A 22,192-nucleotide genomic window follows, 5' to 3' on the forward strand; every position below is an offset into this window, starting at 1 on the left:
GAAAACTGTGAGACACTAATGAGAGAAACTGAAAATGACAAAAACAAATGGAGAGATATTCCATACTCATGGACTGGAAGAATTAATATTGTCAAAATATCCATATTACCCAAAGCAATTTAATAAAGATTCAATGCAATCTCTATTAAAATGCCAAAAGCATTTTCTGCAAAACCATAACAAATAACAATGAAATCTGTATGGAACCAAAGAAGACTCCAAATAGCCAAAGCAATCCTGAGAAAGAAGAACAAAACTGGAGTTATCACAATTCCAGATTTTAAGAGGTACTACAAAGCTGTAATAATTAAACAGTATGGTACTGGCCCAAAAACAGACACATAGATCAACACAACAGGATAGAGATGCCAGAAATAAACCCACATTTATATGGTCAACTAATCTATGACAAAGGAGGCAGGAATATACAATGGGGAAAAGACAGTCTTTTCAATAAATGGTGCTGGGAAACTGGACAGCTACACATAAAAGAATGAAACTAGACCACTTTTTTACACCATACATAAAAATAAACTCAATATGGATTAAAGAACTCAATGTGAGACCTGTAACCATAAAAATCCTAGAAGCCAACACAGGCAGCTATTTCTCTAACATCAGCCAAAGCAACATTTTTCTAGACATATCTCCAAAGGCAAGGGAAACAAAAGCAAAACCAAACTACTGGAACTATGTCAAATGAAATGTTTTTGCACAACAAAGGAAACTGTCAACAAAACAAAAAGACAACCTACTGAAGGGGGAAGATGTCTGCAAATGATATATCCGATACGGGGTTAACACAAATATATAAAAAACTACAATTCAACACCAAAAAGAAAAAAAAATAATCCAATTAAAAATGGACAGGAAACCTGAACAGGCATTTTTCTAAAGACATACAGACGGCCAACAGACACATGAAACAATGCTCAATATCACTAATCATCAGGGAAATGCAAACCAAACTCACAAAGATCTATCACCTCACACCTGTTAGAATGGCTAAACTCAAAAAGACAAGCATCAACAAGTGTGGACAAGGATGTAAAGAAAAAGGAACCCTCATGTGCTGTTGGTGGGAATGTAAATTGGTGCAGACACCATGGAAAACAGTATGGAGGTTCCCCAAAAAATTAAAAATAGAAATAGCATATGATCTAATAATTCCACTATCGGGTATTTAGCCAGGGAAAACGAAAACACTAACTCGAAAAGATATGTGCAGCCCCATGTTCACTGCAGCATTATGAACAACGGCCAAGACACGGAAGCCATCTATGCGTGCATCAATAGGCTAACGGGCAAGGAAAATGCGGTATACACACACGATGGAATATTACACAGCTATAAAAAGGATGACACTGTGCCGTTTGAGACAACATGGATGGACCTAGCAGGTATCACACTAAGTGAAATAAGTCAGCCTGAGAAAGACAAACGCCATATGATTCTACTCATAAATTCCATCTAAAAAATAAATAAATAAACAAACAAAAAGCAGAATCAGAACTATAAACACAGAGAACAAGCTGATGGTTGTCGGCGGGGAAGGTGGTAGGGGACTGGGCAAGATGGGAGAAGGGCAAATTGGGAGATCAGGCCTCCGGTTATGGAATAAGTCATGGGAGAAAAGTGTAAGGAATACAGTCAATGACACCGTAATAGCCAAGTAACGGGAAAGACGGTAGCTACACTTGTGGTGAACATAGCATAATGTATAAACCTGTCAAATCACTAAGTTGTATACCTGAAACTAATGTAACATTGTGGGTCAACTATACTCAAAAAATATAAAATAAAAATACCTTGCAAGAGCTGTCAACACGTATAGTTTCTGATCTCTGACCCCCCCCCCCCCCCCCCCCCCCCCCCCCCCCGCTCCATTATCTCATGAACCAGGCTTTCACCCCCACCTTTCCACCAAAATTGCCTGTCGTGATGTCAGTGACTTCCAACGACACATACAATCATAGATATTCAATCATCTTATAGGACCCTCTCTGCAGCACTTGGCATACTGACCATTCTCTCCTTACGGTACTTTCTTCACTGACTTCCGGGACCCCACGATCTGTGGGATCTTCTCCTACCACGTCAGCCACACCCCAAGTCTCCTTTGCTGGCTCCTCCTCCTCTCTCCCACTTCCCAACGTCGAAATGCCCCCATGAATCTGGGGACCACCCCATCCGATTTCATCTAGTTCCATGACCTTGAAATACCAACCGCAGATGCTTCTATAACCACCCCCAGATCTCCCCTGAACTTCAGACTCAAATGTCCAGCTGCCTGCTCAATTCCACACCCCTGCCTGAATGTCGAATAGTTATTTCAAACCTAAGTCAAAACCAGAACTCTTGACTCTCCCCACCCAACCGCACACACAACCACCACATCACACCCCGCCACCTCACACACCACCACCACCATCATCTCACACACATCGCCGTCATCACCACCACCCATCACACCAGACCCTCTCACAACTCTCCCCATCTCGTTTAAAGGCAATCCCAACCTTGTACCTGCTCAAGGCAAAAATCGTGGTGTCATCCCTGACTCCTTCCTTCACCCTACATCCAATGCACCAACAAAATCCTGCTGGCTCTATTTTAAAATATATTTTCTGGGGCGCCTGGGTGGCTCAGTCGGTTAGGCATCCTACTTCGGCTCAGGTCATGAACTCGCAGTTCGTGAGTTCGAGCCCCGCGTCGGGCTCTGTGCTGACAGCTCAGAGCCTGGAGCCTGCTTCAGATTCTGTGTCTCCCTCTCTCTAACCCTTCCCGCTCATGTTCTGTCTCTGTCTCTCAAAAATTAATAAACATCAAAAAAAATTTTTTTTTAACTAATAAAATATATTTTCAGAATCTATTTCTAACTGTACCCATTGCCACATTCTTGGTCCAAACCAACATCCACTCTTGCGTGGATTATTGCCATAGTTAGTCTCCCTGCTACTATCCTTAATTCGCAAAGGACATTTTCAGTCCAGGAGCCAGGGATCCTTTAAAACCTAACTTCATCTCAAGCTTCAGATCAAAACCTGCCAATGGTATTCCCTCTGAGAGAAAAAAAAAACAAAATCAGTGCAAAGACCTGCAAGGACCTACATAATCGGCCTCCTGTCACCTCTCTGACTCTATCTCCTACCATCCCCTCTTCTCCGTGCATGACACATGGGCTCCTTGCTAGCTCACAGCCACCAGGTACACTCATCCCAGGGTCTCAGTGTTGCCTAGATGCCTCAGGGCTTTGCTCAGAGACCACCAGTGAAATCTTCCCGGGCAACTCCCACCTCACCACATATACACACACCTGCTACTCCCCTTCCCTGCCCTGTTCCTCGACCACAGCATCTCAGACCTGCTTCGATGTTTTCATTACTTGGTTAACATCTACCTCTTTCTACTAGAAGATGTACTCCACAAAGGTAAAAGTTTCTGCGTGCTCTGTCCACTGTGTTATCCCCTCTGGTGCCTCAAACTACATCTAGCACATTGCAATTTCTCAATAATTTTTTTTTTTTTTTTTTTTACTATAGATGACCCAGTCTAACAAGAGACGGCCCGTGGCTACCCGCTCTGTCCCGACTATACTAAACCTTTTCCATATTCTCTGAGTATGCCAAACTAGTTTCTGACTCCGAGGGCTCCACACTCGCTTTTTTTTTCTGCCTGGAATATCATCCCCCAAATAGCTGTATGGCTTGCTGTCCACTTCTCTATTCAAATGACACCTCCTGGGAGAGGCCTTTCCTAACCACCACATCGAAGACAACCACACAGAGACCAAGCATCCACACACACTCACACTGACCTCTAACCTGACACCGTAACTGCAGAACAGAACTCCGTATCTCTCACCGCAGTGTCACCTCCATCAGGATAAAAGGCATTACCTCGTTTTCACCACTGTCTCTGTGACGCCTACAACAATGCCCAGCACAGAGCAGGCAAACAGTATCTGTTGACCAAATGAATGAATAAGATGCGTAAGGTAAATTTAGCTCATCTTTCTTATACTGGATTGGAATCTAAAGCAAACACCTAATAACCCTCAGGGTTTCTTCTACCACTGTTAGTCTATGAAATAAAGAGGCTAAATGAGAAAGGCTAAGACAGGTACTGCCTTCAAATGTTACTAAAGAACTAGTGAAGGACTGTGAATTAAAGGACACATTAAAAGCCATACTTTTTAATTACACTTTTTACACCCCATATAGCCCTGTGTATTGATTCAAGGAAGGGAAAGGAATGGAGAAAGAAAGAGAGGAGACATACAACATCATGCAGTACGGGGAGTAGGAAACATTGCTAAGCCTCTCAGCTTCTAGAACTGAAATCCAAAGAAGCAAAAAGATGTGCACACCAACAGAGTTACATTTAGAACCCAGGCCTCAACGCCAAGCCGCCCCAACTATAGTTCTGCCTCATTGGCAAAGCCCAAACAACGCAAGAGTCTAATGTGATGTGAAGAAATAAACATATTCCGGGGAAAAAAGGGGGGGGGAGTGGCAAAGGAAAAACAGGCCTTCAAGAAATGCAAATAGCCAATAAGCACTGGAAATAATGCTCAAGCACACTAATAGTGAGTGTTTAAACAATAAATTATTTTTTTGTCTACCCCACCGATAAAAAAAAAAAAAAAGGCGGACAAAACCCTATTGTTGGCCGAAAGCATGGTAAAGCTGGTTTATTCTTTCCGGAAGTCTTCCTAGCAATACATATCAAACTTTAAACCATATATATCCTTTTCTAAAATGTTTAGTTTGAGAGAGAGCGCACACGCACTTGCGCGTGAATAAGGGAGTGGAGAGAAAAAGAAGAGAATCCCAAGCAGGCTCCATGCTGTCAGCGCAGGGCCCAACATGGGGCTCGAGCTCCCAAACCATGAGATCATGACCTGAGCCAAAATCAAGAGTGAGCCACCCAGGCTCCCCAAGACATATACAGTATATCCTGTGATCCACCAATTCCATTTCTAGAAATTCAATTTAGAGAAACAAATGAGAACAAATATAAAGCAGAGGATCGTAAATCTGGCTGCATAAGGACTTGAACCATCTCATCACTATTTGTAAAGCTTTTCCTTCCAACAAACTGGTAGAACCGTTAGCCCTCAGAAATTTGTAAATGAGTAAGAAGGAAATGAAAGTCTGAGACTAAAAAGAAACAAGACAACATTGAAAAGAAACAGATCATACAGTTTTTTTCTCAAAAGGCTGAGGAATTCAAGTTTGACGAAGGGAATATAAATCGTCAGTGAAAAGGGAGATACTGAAAATGTTAGGAAAAATATATAAAGCAATATCCCATAGTAGTGTTATTTGCATTTGAGATTTATTAGGAGAGTTTTTATAGTATCAAATACCCAGGTCCCATTCTGAATTATAATCTCCAAGAAGGAGTGGAATATAAGGACATTAACTTAAAGCTTGCCCAGATGATTCCACTACACATCCCTGTGAGATGATTGAGAACCATCATTCTCCCAGAGATTCTCAACCTTTTTTTTTTGTTAAGTATTTATTGAGAGACAGAGAGAGCTCAAACAGGGAAGAGCAGAGAGAGTGGAAGACACAGATTCTGAAGCTTGAGTGCTCATTGCATTCACCTGAGGAGCTTTTGAAACCTACCCGCAACTGAGCCCCAGGGCAACTCAATCAATCAAGGGGAACAGGGGCACCTAGCAAGCTGAGTAGGTAAAGCATGCAGCTCTAGGTCTCTCAGTCTTGAATTCAAGCCCCAAGCTAGAAGTAGAGATTACTTTAAAAAAAAAAAAAAAAAAATGGGGGAACAGAGCCTGGAGATTGATACTATTTTTTAAACCTTCTAGTAATTCTTACATGTGTAACCACATTGTGAACCAAAGTCCTAAACCAGTAGTTTTCATAGTTCGTGGTTCCCATATCAGCATGATTAGCACCACTGGGAAACTCGGGAGAGATGAAAATTCCCGGGCCCCACGCCAGACCTACTGAATCAGATACTCTGAGTAAAGCCCAGCAAGCTATAACAAGCCTCCAGGTGATCTTGATGTGTACTAAAGTTTGAAAATCTTTACCCTAGAATTACTCTTTCATAAAAATCATCGAGAATGTTCATCAAAAATATACTACCTCATCAGCTGATTTCAACCAGGGTGCCAAAAAAAAAATTTAATGGGGGGAAAGAACAATCCACATGCAATGAAAGCTGAAGCCCTTCCTCACATTACATACAAAACTTAACTGAAAACGGACCACAGGCCTAAATTTAAAAGCTAACACAATAAAACTCTTAGAAGAAAATATAGATGTAAATCTGCATGATGTTAGATTAAGCATTATTCCTTCCTTAGTTATGACACCAAAAGCACAAACAACAAAAAAAACTGGACTTCAGCAAAATTAAAAATTTATATGCTTCAAAGAACACCATCAAGAAAGTGAAAAGAAAACTCACACAACGGGAGAAAGTATTTAGAAATTACATGTCTGATAAACACCTAGTACCAGAATACAGTGAGTACACAAGTCAACAATAAAAAGACAAACAACCCAATGTAAAATATGACAAAAGAGACGAATACACAGGTCTCCAAAGGTATACAAACGGCCAATAAGCACATGAGAAGATGTCAATATCATTACCTATAAGGGAAATGCAAATCAAAACCACAATGAGATACCACTTCACACACACTAGGATGGCTAAAATAAATAATAACAACCACAGCACTGACAAAGATGAATATATATTAGATCATCCAGAAAGAGAAAAGAATACAGGACCAAGCCTTGAGGAACTCCAAATTTAACTGCCAAAAAGAAGACGACCAGCCTATCATAGAGACTAAGAAGCAGCAACCAGAGAAGGAGAAAATCAGTAGGGGATAGAAGGCAGAGGAAGACAGCAGGTCAAAGAGACCAACAAGGTCAGTGCTGCTGAATGTACAAAAAAGGCTGAAATTAATGAAAATGTCTCTTAGATTTACTGATCCGGCATGATATGGAGACGATGGCATTTCCAGATACTGACGGTGACAGCATTACTGAGACGCTAGACTGCCTTTGTGAACATTGCAATGTGGAACACTTTATTCAAGCATAAAAGGTTTGAAATAAATAAGTACCTTGATTATCTGCAATCAGTCTCAAATCCTCTGGAAAGAGAAGTCTGGAAAATAAAAACTCATTAGAAAAAGCGAGCTCCCAACAAGTTCACAAAACCACAGAAGGGCTCTTTAAAACTACTTAAAAGGGATTAGACTTCATAAAAGAGAGCTTTTCTACAGCAAAGTGAATGATGTGCCACACTACTTCCGACTCCTTACTGACTGGGTCAGGTGTGTTTACATCCACCGAATTTGCCACGATGGTGATCCAGCGTCTGGCCACGGTAATAAACACTGCCCAGCACTACAACACGTCTGCGTGATTCAATTAATACCAACTACAAAATAGGAATTAGGCAGTGAGGGACGTATCCAGATCACCTTCCACCGGAAAAACACGTGGCGTCCCGAGATTCAGAGAGAGGTTTTAGGAGTATAAAAGGGAACAAGAGTGAAAAATCAAGCCACTGGCTCTTCCGGCCAACTTCTGTTTCAATTCTTGAGGTACAGCTCTGTGCAAGCTACCGAACTGCGAACGCCTCGTCCCCATCCACCACACAAATTCAGCGCAAGTGGGAAAACGAATGAAATTAGATTTGACAATAAGGGACGAGTTCCTTTAAATATTCCTCGCAGCCCTGCAGCACGCAACGCCAACCACTCTGTCCTCACTTCTGGCAGCGCTCCCCGCCTCCCAATTCCCTGACCCCAGCTGGCAAGTCCCGTTTCAACTACGAAACAAGCCAGCAAACGGCCCGAGAAAGGCCGAAACGGGGGAAACCAGGCTCCGCCATTAAAGGAGCTCTAGCCACACTCCGCCCCACACTGATTCCCACCGCCACCCTTACCCAGAGGTCAGGGAATAACACACCGGTCCAAAGAGAGGATCCACACGCCGTTCTGCGGATACGGGAAACACTTTAGATGGAGCTCGCCATGACACTTACGTCCCGCCACGTTTATTTGCGCATGCTCCAAGACGGTGGCCGGGAGAGGGCAAATTGCCTCATCGCTGAAAGCGCGAGTTCAGGTCTAACTTGCTTAGGTAAAGATTACAGTTAGAATTTTTTTGGTTGCAAGAGCGAAATTAGACGCCAGAATCTCAGGTTCTTAGAATCGCTTAACAGCTATCTTCGGCTGAGCTCTTACTATGTGTCAGGCACCATATTAAGCTCTTAACATTTATTACTATCATTAATTATTATTATTATTTTACAAAAGGGGAAACAGGGAGTGTAAGTACTTGCCTAAAGTTACTCTGCTAGTAGTGGCAGTCCTCTGTGCTGAATTCAATTCTGAAAGGACCTGCTGTTTTCATTTCATTTTACTTGCTTCCTCAACCTTTTGTGAAATGAGGTCATACTGGAGAGGAGAGTAGAATAGGACAAAGAACAATTTGATTAAACAACATAGATCATTTAACACCAAGAAAGAAGGGGTTTTTTATCCGTTAGAAGACAGTGTAGCGCCAAATATTAAGGCAGTTTAGCAGAGAAAGAGAACTTTCGTGGAGTATACTGATTCTGACCTAGTTCCCTTGTAAGTGTTAGCTCACGTTATTATGTTTTACCCAGGACACTGTGCTTGACCTTGTTTACCAGAAGAGCGTCTCCTCTTTCAAAAATGAAGACAGTTCGCCATGAGCAAGAAGTCAGAAATCATGAGCTTTGTTTCTAGTGTGATTCCTTCTAATTACAATACCACCCTCTGCTCACCATTTCCATGCAAAAAATCTAAATTGTGACCTAGAGTCCTCTGCAGTCCCTACCCAGCTGAATTAGAATTGCATGTTTATGTTGTCCCATCTCTTTTACTGTAATCCCACTGCCTAGCACATAATCTTGCACTTATGGCCTCTCCGTCAGCATACCTTGAATGAATGAATGGATGAATGACTCCACCCTTTTTCCCCCAAGATCTAGTTGAGTTCAGGTAAAGAGATTTTATTGAGTGCACACCACATGATCTCTAGCACTGTGCTGGTTGCAGAACTAGAAAGGAATAAAGAGACAAGCCCCTACCACTATTTCAGGCTCCTCCACAGGTACAGTTTCGGTGGAGAAGAGCAATGGCTGAGGAAGATGAATGCACGCAGACCAGTGGAGCCCAAGGGGGAGGTTCTTCTTTTTACATGAGGGGGTCTAGACTCCCCACAACAGAAGTGACAGAAATGGAGGAGGGTAGGCCAGGCCAAGGAGATAGTAAGAGCACATGCATAGAGGCCTGAAACTGTAAGCTCTTATATAAGCAAAAAGAGTTAAAGTGAGTGAGGAAGGTACAGAAGGGTTGATAGAGAAAATGCAGGGACCAGAAGTTGAGCCTTGTTTGCCAAAATAAAGATATTAGACCTTATCCTGGATATATTAGGTAGCACGAAAGTGTCTGAGCAGATTATTCTTTCTGGAGGATGGGTTTGAGGACAACACTTCAGACATGAATAAATATTGAAAACCTGAATGGACTCGTTGGCTGCGAGGAATGGGGAAATGGGAATGGGGGGTGCTTTTAACATCAATCACTTGAAGAGCCAGTGACCAAACCTCCAGGAATTTATCTGACAGAAATGCTCACAGTTACACAAAATGACGTATGTGCCAGATGATTCTTTGAAATGTTGCTTGTAATAACAAAATACAGAAACCCTCTCTGGCTTCTCAGTGGGGATTTGTTAAATACATTTATGGTATCTATACAGCTCTTTAAAAAGAACAAGTTTGCCTTATGCTCTCTCGCTCTCTCTCTCACACACACACAAAATAAATAAATAAAACTTTTTTAAAAATTTTAAAAAAAGAACAAGGTTGCTTTTAATGTACTACCCAAGACATTGTTAAGCGGAAAAAGAAAGTTTCAATATAGTGTTTACAGTGTCTGAGTATAGTTATTGCAATATATACGTATATAAATTTATATGTTGACTATAGGAAGATTTACTTTTCCTGTATTCCCTTTTGTAACTTTTATTTTTGTACCATGGACATGTACTACTTATTCAAAAAATAAAGACACATTTGATGAATAAAATTAAAATGGCACTTGATAATTTATAAGTTACTGGTCTGTTATTTTGTAGTATTAAACTTTGATTTTCCTTTATATTAATACTTAAATTAAAAAAAAATTTTGGTGAGATGTACATAACATAAGATTTACCATGTTATCCATTTTTAAATGTGCAGTTCGGTAGCATCGAGTCCATTCACAGTTTTGGGCAACCATACCCCATCCATCGCCAGAACATTTTCATCTTCCCAAACTAATCTGTACTCATTAAACAACTTCCCTTTCCCTCTCCCAGCTGGCCGCTGGCAACCATAGTCCTATTTTCTGAGTGTATAAATCTGACTACTCTAGGTACCTCATATAAGTGGAATCATACATTTGTCCTTTTGTATCTAGCTTATTTCATTTAGCATAATGTCTTCAAACATGTCAGTATAGTAGCATGTGTCAGAATTGACTTCCTTTTTAAGCCTGAATAATATTCCATCATATGTATATATATATGTGTTTATAAAGTTTATAAAGTTTAAATCTCTCTGCTTTGAGTCTCAAATTAGACTATCAACTTCATAAGAATAGACACTTGTTACTGGCTTTTCAGCCCATAATGTAATATTAAATGTTTTGTAAATGTTTGGTGGTGGGGCACCTGGGTGGCTTGGTTGGCTAACTATCAGACTCTTGATCTCAGCTCAGGTCTTGACCTCAGGTTTGTGAGTTCAAACCCCACGTTGGGCTCCATGCTGGGTATGAAGCCTAGTTAAAAAAAAAAAAAAAAAAAAAAAAAAAAAAAGTTTGGTGGTAGAGAAGTCAATTTGTGTGCACAAAGACACTAAAAATGCAAGTGAATCTATAAAATAATAGTAAAGGCACCATTTTTGAGAACTTAGAAGTGTGTGTCAGTAACCACATTAAGCCCTCACTGAATTATCAGATTCATCACAATAACTCTATAGGTAATCCTATAAATTAATAGTACCATTACTATTCTTTTATTATGCTCTGTTTACAGAGAAGAAAACTGAAGCTTAAGTAGTCCTATTTTGGTCTTTTTTTAACAACTTTATATGAACACTTTAGAAGAAAGAAACGATATGCTGTCATTAAAAATGCAAAAATTCACATAGACGAAAACAGTGTAGAGGAAAAACAAAAGGCAGAGCCTGTGACTCTTGATCTTGGGGCTATGGGTTCCAACCCCACTTTGGGTGTAGAGCTTGCTTAAAAATAAAATCTTAGAGGGGCGCCCGGGTGGCTCAGTCAGTTGAGCGTCTGACTTTGGCTCAGGTCATGATCTCACAGTTTGAGAGTTCGAGCCCTGCATCGGGCTCTGTGCTGACAGCTTAGAGCCTAGTGGAGCCTGCTTCAAATTCTATGTCTCCCTCTCTCTCTGCTCCTCCCCGGCTCATCCTCAGTCTCTCTCTCCTTCAAAAATAAATAAAAACATTTAAAAAAATGTTTTTGAAATTGCTGTGGTCTTTGAACTAATGCTGAATTTTCTCCATGGCTTCTAACCACCAGAGGTCAGAGTGCTATGCTTCCAACAGTGGCTATGTGTATTCTGTCGGGTTACACAAATAGGTTTGGCTCAACTCTATAATTAATTTTATCTTTTGATTCTTCCACCCTTCGTATGGGTGGTGTGGGGGCTGTGCCTATGGGCCAGGCCAGAGCAGTGGAGACACAGGGCGGGTGACCCACGCTAGGCGGGGGCGAATTTCTTGCTCTCGGTCAGCCCCCAGAACCCGCAGTTGGAGCTTTGGAAACTACCAGGTGGAGATCACTTGCCTGGGGCTCAAGCTGTTTCAGACGAAAGTAGATCTGAAGGTTGAAGGGAGAAATCAGGGAATTCTGAGGATGGCCATGAGCCTCCCTAAATCCAGCTTACCTATGTTTACTTCCGGGCTGTTGAATTTTGTGAATGAGTAAATGCCCCCTTTTTATTTCTTAAGCTAACTTGAGTGGGTTTCTTTGACTTGCAACTGAGAGAGTACTTCTAAACTTCTTAGCTTTACATAGTGTCTTGATTTTTTTTTAAGTTTATTTATTTATTTTGAGAGAGACAGAGAGAGCGAGTAGGGGAGGGGTAGAGAGAGAGGGAGAGAGAGAATTCCAAGCAGACTCTGCACTGTCAACACAGAGCCCAATGCAGGATGGAACTCACAAACCATGAGTTCATGACCCAAGCTGAAACCAAGAGTCTAATGCTTAACCGACTCAGCCACTCAGGTGCTCCCATAGTGTCTCGATTTAAAAAATAGGAATTTATATCTTTTGTCTAACTCCCTGATTACTTATAAATAGCTGCCGGAAAGAAGCATATGTTTTTTCTGTTTTTCAGTAATACATATATATACTGTATACAGAGTAACAATGATTGTTCTTTTGTTATTATTTTTAAGGTTTATTTATTTTTGAGAGAAAGAGAGAGACAGAGCATGAGTGGGGGAGGGACAGAGAGAGAGGGAGACACAGAATCTGAAGCAGGGTGCAGGCTCTGAGCTTAACCGACTGAGCCACCCAGGCGACCCTAACAATGACTGTTCTGAATGCTCAGAGGAAAAAAAAAAAAAAAGACCGCAACCTGCCCTCTTAAGAGTTTATATGCTAGCTGGTAGCAATATATGATACACAATAAAAATGACATAAGTAAAAATTTTATGTGTGTTCAAAGTTGATTAAAAATGGCCCCAAATTTGTAGCAAATTAAGGATAACTGAGAGGGAAGTCTGGCATTTTTTTAAAGATGGTGGTCAGAGTAGGCCCATTGAGAAAAAGATGTTTAAGCAAGGGCTTGAAAAAGACGAGGAGGTTAGCCAAGGAATGTGTGTGGGGGGGGGGGGGCGGGGGGGGGGGGGGGGGGGGAGCATTCAGGGAAAAGGGGTCCTGCCAGTGGAAAGGGACCTCACCTGACATGTTCAAGAGATGGCAGGCAGATCAGAGTGGTTTGAATGGAGTGAGTGTGTAAATGCATGAATAATAAGAAAGGAGGTCGGAGAGTGAATGAAATCACGTGAAATAACTTCAACACTTTTTAAAGTTGCAAAAAATAGTACAATATATTTATGCATAACCTTCACCCAGCTGCTCCAGATATTAACATTTATATAGCCAAAGTACAATCATCAACACCAAGAAATTCACATTGACACTGGGTAGTATGAACTGTCCCAATCCGGGACAGTTTCTCATTCTTTCTTTGTCTTTTGTGCCCTTGACACTCTTGAAGAATACTGATCAGTTATTTTGTAAAATGCCCCTCAATTTGTGTTCGTCTGCTGTTCCCTCATGATTAAATTCAGGTATGAAGTATTGGAAACACTACCACAGAAGTGATGTCGTGGCCCTCTCCGCCCATCACATCAAAGAGGCAACTGATGTTGAAATGTCTCATTACCCATGATGTACTTTGAACACTTGATCTCTCCAGTGGAAAGTTACTATCTTTCCCTTTGTTATTAGTAAGTGCCTGTGTGAAGACACTTTGAGATTGTATAAGTATCTTGTTTCTCAGCATGTATTCATCCACTAATTTTAGTATGCCTTAATGATTCCTGTAAGCAAAAATTAATACTATGGTGTTTGCCAAATGATAATTTTCCATTGCCATCATTCCTTCTACTTTTATTATTAGATGAGCTGTTCCTTCCCATCATTTATTTATCTGTCCAATTATTTATTCATATTACTATGAACTCATAGATATCTATTTTATTCTATGGTTTATAATCCATTACTACCATTATTTTGTTGCTTCAAGTATCCCAGATGTGGCCATTGGTCTTTGGGATGGCTTGTGTTCTTTTGACAAGTTTGCTTTGTTTGTTTGTTTGTTTGTTAGCACCTTCTTATTTTTTGGAACCACAAGGTTTTCCAGGCTCATCCTGCTCTTTCTCTGCCCCTTGAAATCAGCCAATTCTTCAAGGAGTCATGGTTCCTTTTAGTAAGAAGTAATATTCACAACCCAATATGAATACTAGGTATGCTCATTACTAATGAGTGTCATTGCCTTAGGAGCTCAGTTTTAACCTTCTTAAACTCCAGATGCCTATTAGACATCCAACTGGACTGTTAATTCGGCAGTTCATGGATGATTCTGAAGTTTAGGGGAGAAGTTTGGGCTGAAGACGTTAACTTGCGAGTCATTGGCAGATAGCTGGCATATAAAGCCAAAAGACTAGATGAGATTAGCTATAGAAGGAATGTAAATAATGAAGAGAACCAAAGACTGAGGGCTGGTGCACTCCAATGTCAAGATGAGGGAAGGGGTGCCTGGCTGGTTCAGTCAGTAGGTAGAGCATGCAACTCTTGATCTTGGGGTCGTGAGTTTGAGCCCCACGTTGGATGTAGAGATGATGTAAAAAAAATAAAACATTTAAAATTTTAAAAAATAAAAATAAATAAAAGGTAAGGGAGAAGAATAACCGGCAAAGAGAACTGAGGAAGAGTAACCAGCAAAGTAGGGAGAAAATGGTATCCCAGAAGCCAAATGATGAAGGTGCATCACAGGGAGTGATCAACAGTGTCAGATGATGCCGATAGGTCAAGTAAGATGAGTGAAAATTAATCATTGGATTGAGCAACTTGGAAGGACAATTCTGGTGGAATGGTGTGGGTAGAAGGTAAATGACGTGGATTTAAGGGTGAAGGAGGGAACAGAACTGTAGACAGCATGTATGGACAACTCAGCAGATTTGCTGCAAAGGGCAGCAGAAATATTAGACTGTAGCAGCGGAGAAAGTGGGTTGATAAAGAATGACTTTATATAACACTGTGTGTTAAGTATACTGGAATAAAGATAACATTTTTAAAAAATAAAGAGGGACTGTTATTGGAAGATAGGAGAAATAAGAGATTGTTCTATGCCAATTAAGAACAATCCCATGGAGATGGAGAAATTGATGCTATAGTACAAAGAGGTAGAAATTATTGAAACGATATTCCTGGGGAAAGACAGAGACTATCTTCTAAGCATCATATCATAGGACCTGAAATATAAATATTTGGAGAATAAATAAAGGTTGTTCACTTAGTTTAAAAAATCAGATACAGGGGCACCTGGGTGACTCAGTCAGTTAAGCATCCAACTAGTGATTTCAGCTCAGGTCATGATCTCACGAAGTCACGAGATCAAACCCCCTATCGGGCTCTGTGGTAGGTGTGGAACCTGCTTGGGATTCTCTCTCTCCCTCTACCCCTCTGCACCTCCCCCCAACATTTTAAATACATTTCAAATGCATCTGGCTAATGTTATTTTAAAACTCAAACTTAACAAAATGTGACTTAAAAGAAAAAAACCTAGAGCTTTCTAATGAGATGTTCATTAGCAGTGACCATCAAAAGTCAACAAGGGGTGCACTCAGTTGGAAGACATGCAACTCTTGATCTCAGAGGCCTGAGTTTGAGCCCCACATTGGGGGTAGAGATTATTTAAAAATACATAAATAAATAAACTTTAAAAAAAAAAAAAGCATCAACTAAAATAGGGGAGCCTGGCTGGCTCAGTCAGAAAAACATGATCTCTTGGTCTCAGGGTTGTGACTTTGAGCCCAACACTGGGTGTAGAGATTAAATAAATAAATAAATAAATAAATAAAACTTTTTAAAAAGTCAATTAAAATATTATGCTAAAAATCTATTTTACTGGCAAGTATCAGAACGTGGTCACTTCCAGGAAGATGTGGAAAGAGAAAATCCTTTTTTTCTTCTTTAACCATAGGACATTTGTGACTTTTGTTAAAAAAAAAAATGCATTCATTAATGCTCTCTTTTAGCCACATCTCTCGCTGGCTTCTTTCCAAATATTTTCTTACTAGTGATAAATCTATCGGGAAAATTCAGAGATCTGCAATTCCCCCAAGAACAAATCTCTCTGAGAGTGAATGGTAGAAATAACAAAGGCCACGGAGTGCTTTGCTATTCAGAAACTCTGCCAGAGAGCAGAACAGAGCCTGATTTTATGAGAATTTTACTCTCTGAGGCTGCAAGAGAAACCAAGTTTAAGTTGAAATACCCAAGAGGGGAGGAAGAAGAGGGGTATTCTATTTTGTTTTACTCAGTTTTTAGATTATTTGGTAATTCTACATTTCTCAAAGACCCCCTTTGGGGTTGTTGTTCATTCAAGGAGAATAAGTGAGAGAGAAAAAGAAAACCTAACCCTGGACAAAATAAAGGAAACAATATTTTTTTGTCTTACTTTTTGTTGTGTTCTTATATTTACCCTCTATGATTTCTCAATAAACGATTTGTAAGGAGGCAGAAAAAATGTTTAGTAAAAAGGCACTCAGCGAATAATTACAATATTTATTTTCAAAGCAGATTTAATTACTTTATGCATAAATACAGGCAGAATTCATATCCTAAATGAATTTGCTCAAAGCAAAACTATACTCCTTGAAGTTTTGTTTTTATATAACTATGATGTATTATTATACAAAAGAAACATATGTTTACTTTTTTTTTAAGTTTATTTAAAAGATGTTTTATAAGTTGATTTGATTGTTGATTACCTTAACTAATGGGGGGAAACAATGCAGTAGTTAATCCAAAATAATCAAGTCTTTTATATTTGACTTTCTTTTTCAAAAATTTCAATAAAATTCATATTTAGCCATGAACGCGGAAAATTTGAACATTCTAATTTTTTTTTAACTTCAAATAAAGCAGTGAAAACATACTGAGTAAAACCTTATTTAGCTCATAGGCTGGCCCTGCACAAATTACACTTGTAATAAGTAGATGGTAATTAACCACCAAGAAGTTTCTCAGCTTCCTTATCTATCATTTGGCAACTATGGCAGATAGTCATTGTTTTTCCTTAGCTGGAAGAACCTACTCTAATTCCCTGTGGTTCTAATTCCATGACTACTTCAGCCTCTACTAGTGGGCAAGTAAGACCAGTTCAATCAGAACCTTATATTCCTCTGACCATAGTACTGGATTTCATGCATACATAAAACTCTGGCCAGGCTCAGCAGCATATCCTATCCTTCCTGGCCATAGGCTCATGGATGAGCACATGGTCACCCACTAGGAGTCACCAACTGCCATTTTTACAAAATATGACCATGCACTTCTGGCCCTCGTTGATGGATCTAGACTTCTGTCCCAAACTGAGCCAATCACAGCTCTTTCCCCATGATTTTGAAATTGAGACTAAGAAAGCCCCGTATCAGTTTTGATATCTCTTCAACAGAAGAACTGTATATTAGGGGGCTTCCATGTGACTATGGGAGAACAGAAAACCTTCTAGAAGAAAGAAGCAATCAGGAAGAGAGAAGCAGAGATGAAATATGAAAATAGAAGTCCTGATTTCAGTCCTCTCAAAGCCAGGCTATATTCTTGACCTTTGATTCTCTGAAGGTACAAATTTGAATCTTCATGCTAGTTTCTTTCTTTGAGGCTAGTCCTGGTTGGTTTCTCCTTGTCAATCAAGAATCTTTATTAATTCTGCAGTCTCTGAAGGTAAGTAGCAGAGAAGGTAGATGAATATGTCGACCCAGGGCTGGGAATTTGTGGGACAGATAGAGTAGAGGGAAAGGAAACTAAAGGTACCAATGAAAGTAAAGTTGAAGTGACTGAAAAGGAGGGTCAAGTGGGATCTGAGAAGAAAGAGAATCCAAAGTGGCCAGACCCAACTAGAAGAAGGGGAGAGACTGGGGAGCTGGAGGGCAGGGTTAAATGAGTTTGCTGCTTTGTGGGAGTCAGGAATTGAGAGAAACGATGTGGTCTGAAACTGAGCTACCAAAAGTAGAAGGGTCCCAAATTGTAACAAGGTCCAGGATGAGGCTGTTGAAAGGAAGGAAGAGTTGGAGTAGAGGTTCAGGAACTCTGGCAGTAAGAAATGGAATGTACAATTTGCCTAGGAGACTGGCAGTAGTTAGATAGAGGGGAATGTGAACCAAGTGGCAAAGCCCTGGTGTATATGTGTTTGTTAGAAATACAGGCAATTGACAGGATGAAAATTATATTGGAGATTTTAATTCTCCTGTGTCAATAATGAGAGACGGAGTGGATGAAGCATTGTGCAAAGGCCCTGACATCTTCAAATATAGAATTAATTGATATTTGGAATCAATTAAATGAAGTAGACCTTTATTTATTTATAGTACATACAAAATGCTCTCTAGGCCATCACTTGTGATAAAAACAGAAATTAATAATGCAAATATAAAACAAAAAATTTAATTACATGAAAAAATTTAAGTTTTCCTAAATAATAGAGTTATTAAGGAGAAAATTAAGAACACACGAAAAGTCTATTTTAAAATAATATTAAAAGGACTTCAATACCTACTCGCAATGTTATTATGTAATTCATTGAACATAACAATAATAAAGTACTTCTCAAAAGCTTTGAAATGCAGGGAAACTCTTCTCAGAAGAAAAATTCATGCTTTTAAAGTATTTTATTACTAATAGGCAACTCAATAAACATTCAATTTAAGATCTTAGAAAATGTGTAAACCCTGAGTGAAATAAAACTAAAACACATGTAAGTAAATTAGAATCTGAAAATGCACTTGACAAATACAACCAAAAGCTGATTTTTAAAAGAAATTACTGTAATGAACAGATGACAGATAAAACACAGTAAAGAGAAAAAACACAATAACTAGAAACAAGAAGGCATATATGGCAAACAAATCAAAAGGAAGATAAAATTATAAGGGAAAATAATTAATACTGCAACAGAATTTATATAGAAATCAGAAAATGTTCATCAAATTCGGTTTTAAAAAAACCAGAAAAAACTGAAAAACAATCCAGTGTTCCTTAACCAGTAAATAGTTAGTGCATGATGCATACATACAATGGAATATTATTCAGCAAGCAAAATGAATGAATCCCTAAAGCAAACAACAATATGGGTGAATCTGAAATACATTATGCTATGTGAAAAAAGTCAGACCTCCACAGCTACATACCATATAATTCCATCTGTATCACATTCTGGAAAAGGCAAAACTACAAGGACAGAAAACAGATCATCGATTGACAGGAACTGGGGGAAGGAAAGGGTTGATTATAAACGTACAAGAAGGGGCACCTGGCTGATTCGGTCGGTGGAGCCTGTGACTCTTGATCTTGGGGCTGTGGGTTTCAGCCCCACATTGGGTATAGAGATTACTTAAAAATAAAATCTTAAAAAAAAGAAAGAAAGGCAAAGGTAAATGTTTTAAAGTGTTGAAAATGTTCTGTATCTTGATAGTGGTGGCGGTTCCATGGTTCCATGCTTTTGTCAAATCTCTTAGAACTGTACGTGAAAAAATGGTGAATTTTACTGTATGCATATTTTACGTCAATAACCTGGCTCTTACATTTTTTAATGGAGAAAATAGTAAAGAATATACTAAAAAAAAAACAGGTAAAAAGTGCTTTTATAAGATAATAACACCTAGCAATAAAAATGTAAATGATGTGTCAAAGGGGTAAAAGCAGAAATCCAGATCAAAAGAAAACATTAGAGGGGCACCTGTGCGGCTTAGTCAGTGGAGCGGCCAACTTCAGCTCAGGTCATGACCTCAGGGTTTGTGAGTTTGAGCCCCGCATCAGGCTCTCTGCTGTCAGCACAGAGCCTGCCTGGGATCCTCTGTCCCCCTCTCACTATCCCTCCCCCGCTTGTGCTCTCTCAAAAATAAATAAAAACAAAACAAAAACGCAAACAAACAAAAAGAAAAAAATAAAGAAATTAGACATGGACATAAATATAGGTAATAGTTTATTACTAACTCTTCCTTTTCCTCTTTCCTTCCCTTCTCTTCCTTTCTCTTCCCTTCATTGCCCTGCCCTTCCTGAACAACTTGGTGAAAAAGTCATTAGACCAAGAGCGTAAGGTGGTAGGGCCACTCTAGAAAAGAGTTTGGCCATTTCTTAAAATATTAAACATGCCCTTACCGTATGACCCATCAATCCCATTCCTGGACCTTCATCCCAGAGAAATGAAACCTGTGTTCATACAAAAACAACATACTCAACCATTCACAATAGCTTTATTTGTAATACCCCACACTGGAAATAACCAACGTTACCTTCCATAAGTGAATGGTTAAACTATCGCACATCCATACCATGGATACTAGTTAGCAGTGGTGACCCAGTGTAGGATGTCAGAGTCGGAATTGGGTGGAAAGGATATCCACATAGTCCAGCACCAGTACCAGCCTGGTTCAAAGCATCAGAGCCCAGGCATGGTAAGAATAGCATCTGCTAAGGTGGGGATGATGTCATATTTCAACTGGGGTGAGTAGGGCATGTATGACAGGGGAGGAGACATGGGGGTCGCAATGAAAGATTGGCTACAAACAGGAGGATTAAGCCTATAAGTTAATATATGGATCATAACAGGAGCCAAGTTTTTTTTTGTTTGTTTTGGGTTTTTTTTTTGTTTTACTATCAAATAAGAGAATTATAAAGAGGAAAATAAGGGATGCCTGGCTGGCTCAGTTGGTAGAGCATGTGACTCTTGATCTCAGGGTCTTGAGTTTGAGCCCCACGCTGGGTTTAGAGATGACTTAAACAGGAAAATAAGAATGAACCCTGTGGTATGGGACTTGAATTGGAGATTTCAGTATATAAACATGTTTTTAATATATGATAGCATATATAAAAGTAAATACAAATGTGTATATACAATGCATGTATATATACCAACTTTTCTTAAGTAAAACATGTTCAAATCTTAGCAGGGATCATGCCTCAGGTAAAAATGGATTCAGAGCCTTAAATAATTCCAGCCAGCACCCATCTCTCTCAACCTCTTGACTCTATCATTCTTCTTGACTTCTTTTTCATTCTCAGACTCTAGTGTCAAGATGGCTGTCATTAGCTTCAAGGACGATTTCCAGATTCAAGTCCAAAAGAAAATAAATAAATTTACTTTTCACCCAACAACCCCCTCTCCCCACCCAAAAAAAAAAAAAAAAAAAAAAAGTCTCACTGCCTATCATTGGCTCAGGCTGGGTCTGCTGCGGCTCCTTCTATTATCTCTATGGCCCAGAAGAATGCAATGCATTGATTGGCTAAGGCTGGCCATGTCCACCGCTGGAGGCAAGAGTGGATAAGTGCTCTCTAGCATCTGGGCTCCTGGTGTAGCACAGAATGGTTTCATTGAGGAAAACTGGGATACTTTTCTAGAAGAATGTTGAATGGGTTCTGAGTAGCAAAACGGATTTTCACTATTTAATTCATTTCTTTTAGCAGCTCAACATTCCCACACACCTTCTTCCCATACATATGCTTTAAAGCATGCCCACACTTCCATACTGGAATACCATATGCAACCAAAACACTAGCACTCCATCCTTAAAATAAGACAACTCAAACTCTGTCTGGTTGCTCCATGGAAAAACTTGCCCAAGTTCTCTGGGTGACTTCGTAAAATCCAGCCAAGCCTGACTTAAACGATAAAAATAACACAAGCACGCAGAAACATACCCAATAGTGGTAATGAGAGAACCCGAGACTCTGTTGGCCACGGAAGCGCAACCATAAGGTCTGCTCTCACCAAAGAACGTGCCGCTCAGCTGTGAAGAGTGCAGCTGGCCAACAGCCTCATGAGCTGCACCTTAGGAACCACCTTGTTTCTCGGCTGAGGCCATGTTCTTCCTGGGCAACCCTCCCGGGCGATGATTAAGCATGAGGGGTTTATTCATACCTAGCCATTTCCATACAATGCAGACCACCGTAAGTGTGCTCTCCAGTCATCCTTTGCACTGAGACTGTATGATCTGCATTGCCGACTGAAGGCTTTGGCTACTCACTCCAACTTTCTCCCCCTTTATCCTTCACGGACATTACTCCTGAGAAATCTCTTTTTTAGAGCAGCATGATGCTGAGAATCCTGTGGATTCTCTCCCCACCCCCTAATAAATTTTTGCATTTCTTTAAAAAAATTTTTTTAATGTTTATTTTTGAGAGACAGACAGAGAGAGAGAGAGAGACAGACAGACAGCATAAGTGGGGGAGGAGCAGAGAGAAAAGGAGACACAGAATCCAAAGCAGGCTCCAGGATCTGAGCTGTCAGCACAGAGCCCAATGCGGGGCTAGAACTCACAAGCCGTGAGATCATGATCTGAGCCGAATTCGGATGCT

The 22,192-nt window shown here is 39.9% G+C and overlaps 1 protein-coding gene across 1 annotated transcript in view; it reads right to left on the reverse strand.

Moving 5' to 3' along the window:
• Positions 1 to 8,078, reverse strand: part of CDKAL1 (CDK5 regulatory subunit associated protein 1 like 1) — a 537,841-nt gene extending 529,763 nt beyond the window's left edge. Inside the window, exons 1-2 of the mRNA XM_049654971.1 lie at positions 7,966 to 8,078; positions 7,115 to 7,158 (exon numbers count right to left, since the gene is read on the reverse strand). The gene's annotated coding sequence lies outside the window, so the exon portion shown is untranslated. The remainder of the gene's footprint in view (positions 1 to 7,114; positions 7,159 to 7,965) is intronic.
• Between the last annotated feature and the right edge of the window lie 14,114 nt (positions 8,079 to 22,192).

This window comes from Panthera uncia, assembly GCF_023721935.1.
Source record: "Panthera uncia isolate 11264 chromosome B2 unlocalized genomic scaffold, Puncia_PCG_1.0 HiC_scaffold_25, whole genome shotgun sequence".
NCBI lineage: Eukaryota > Metazoa > Chordata > Mammalia > Carnivora > Felidae > Panthera > Panthera uncia.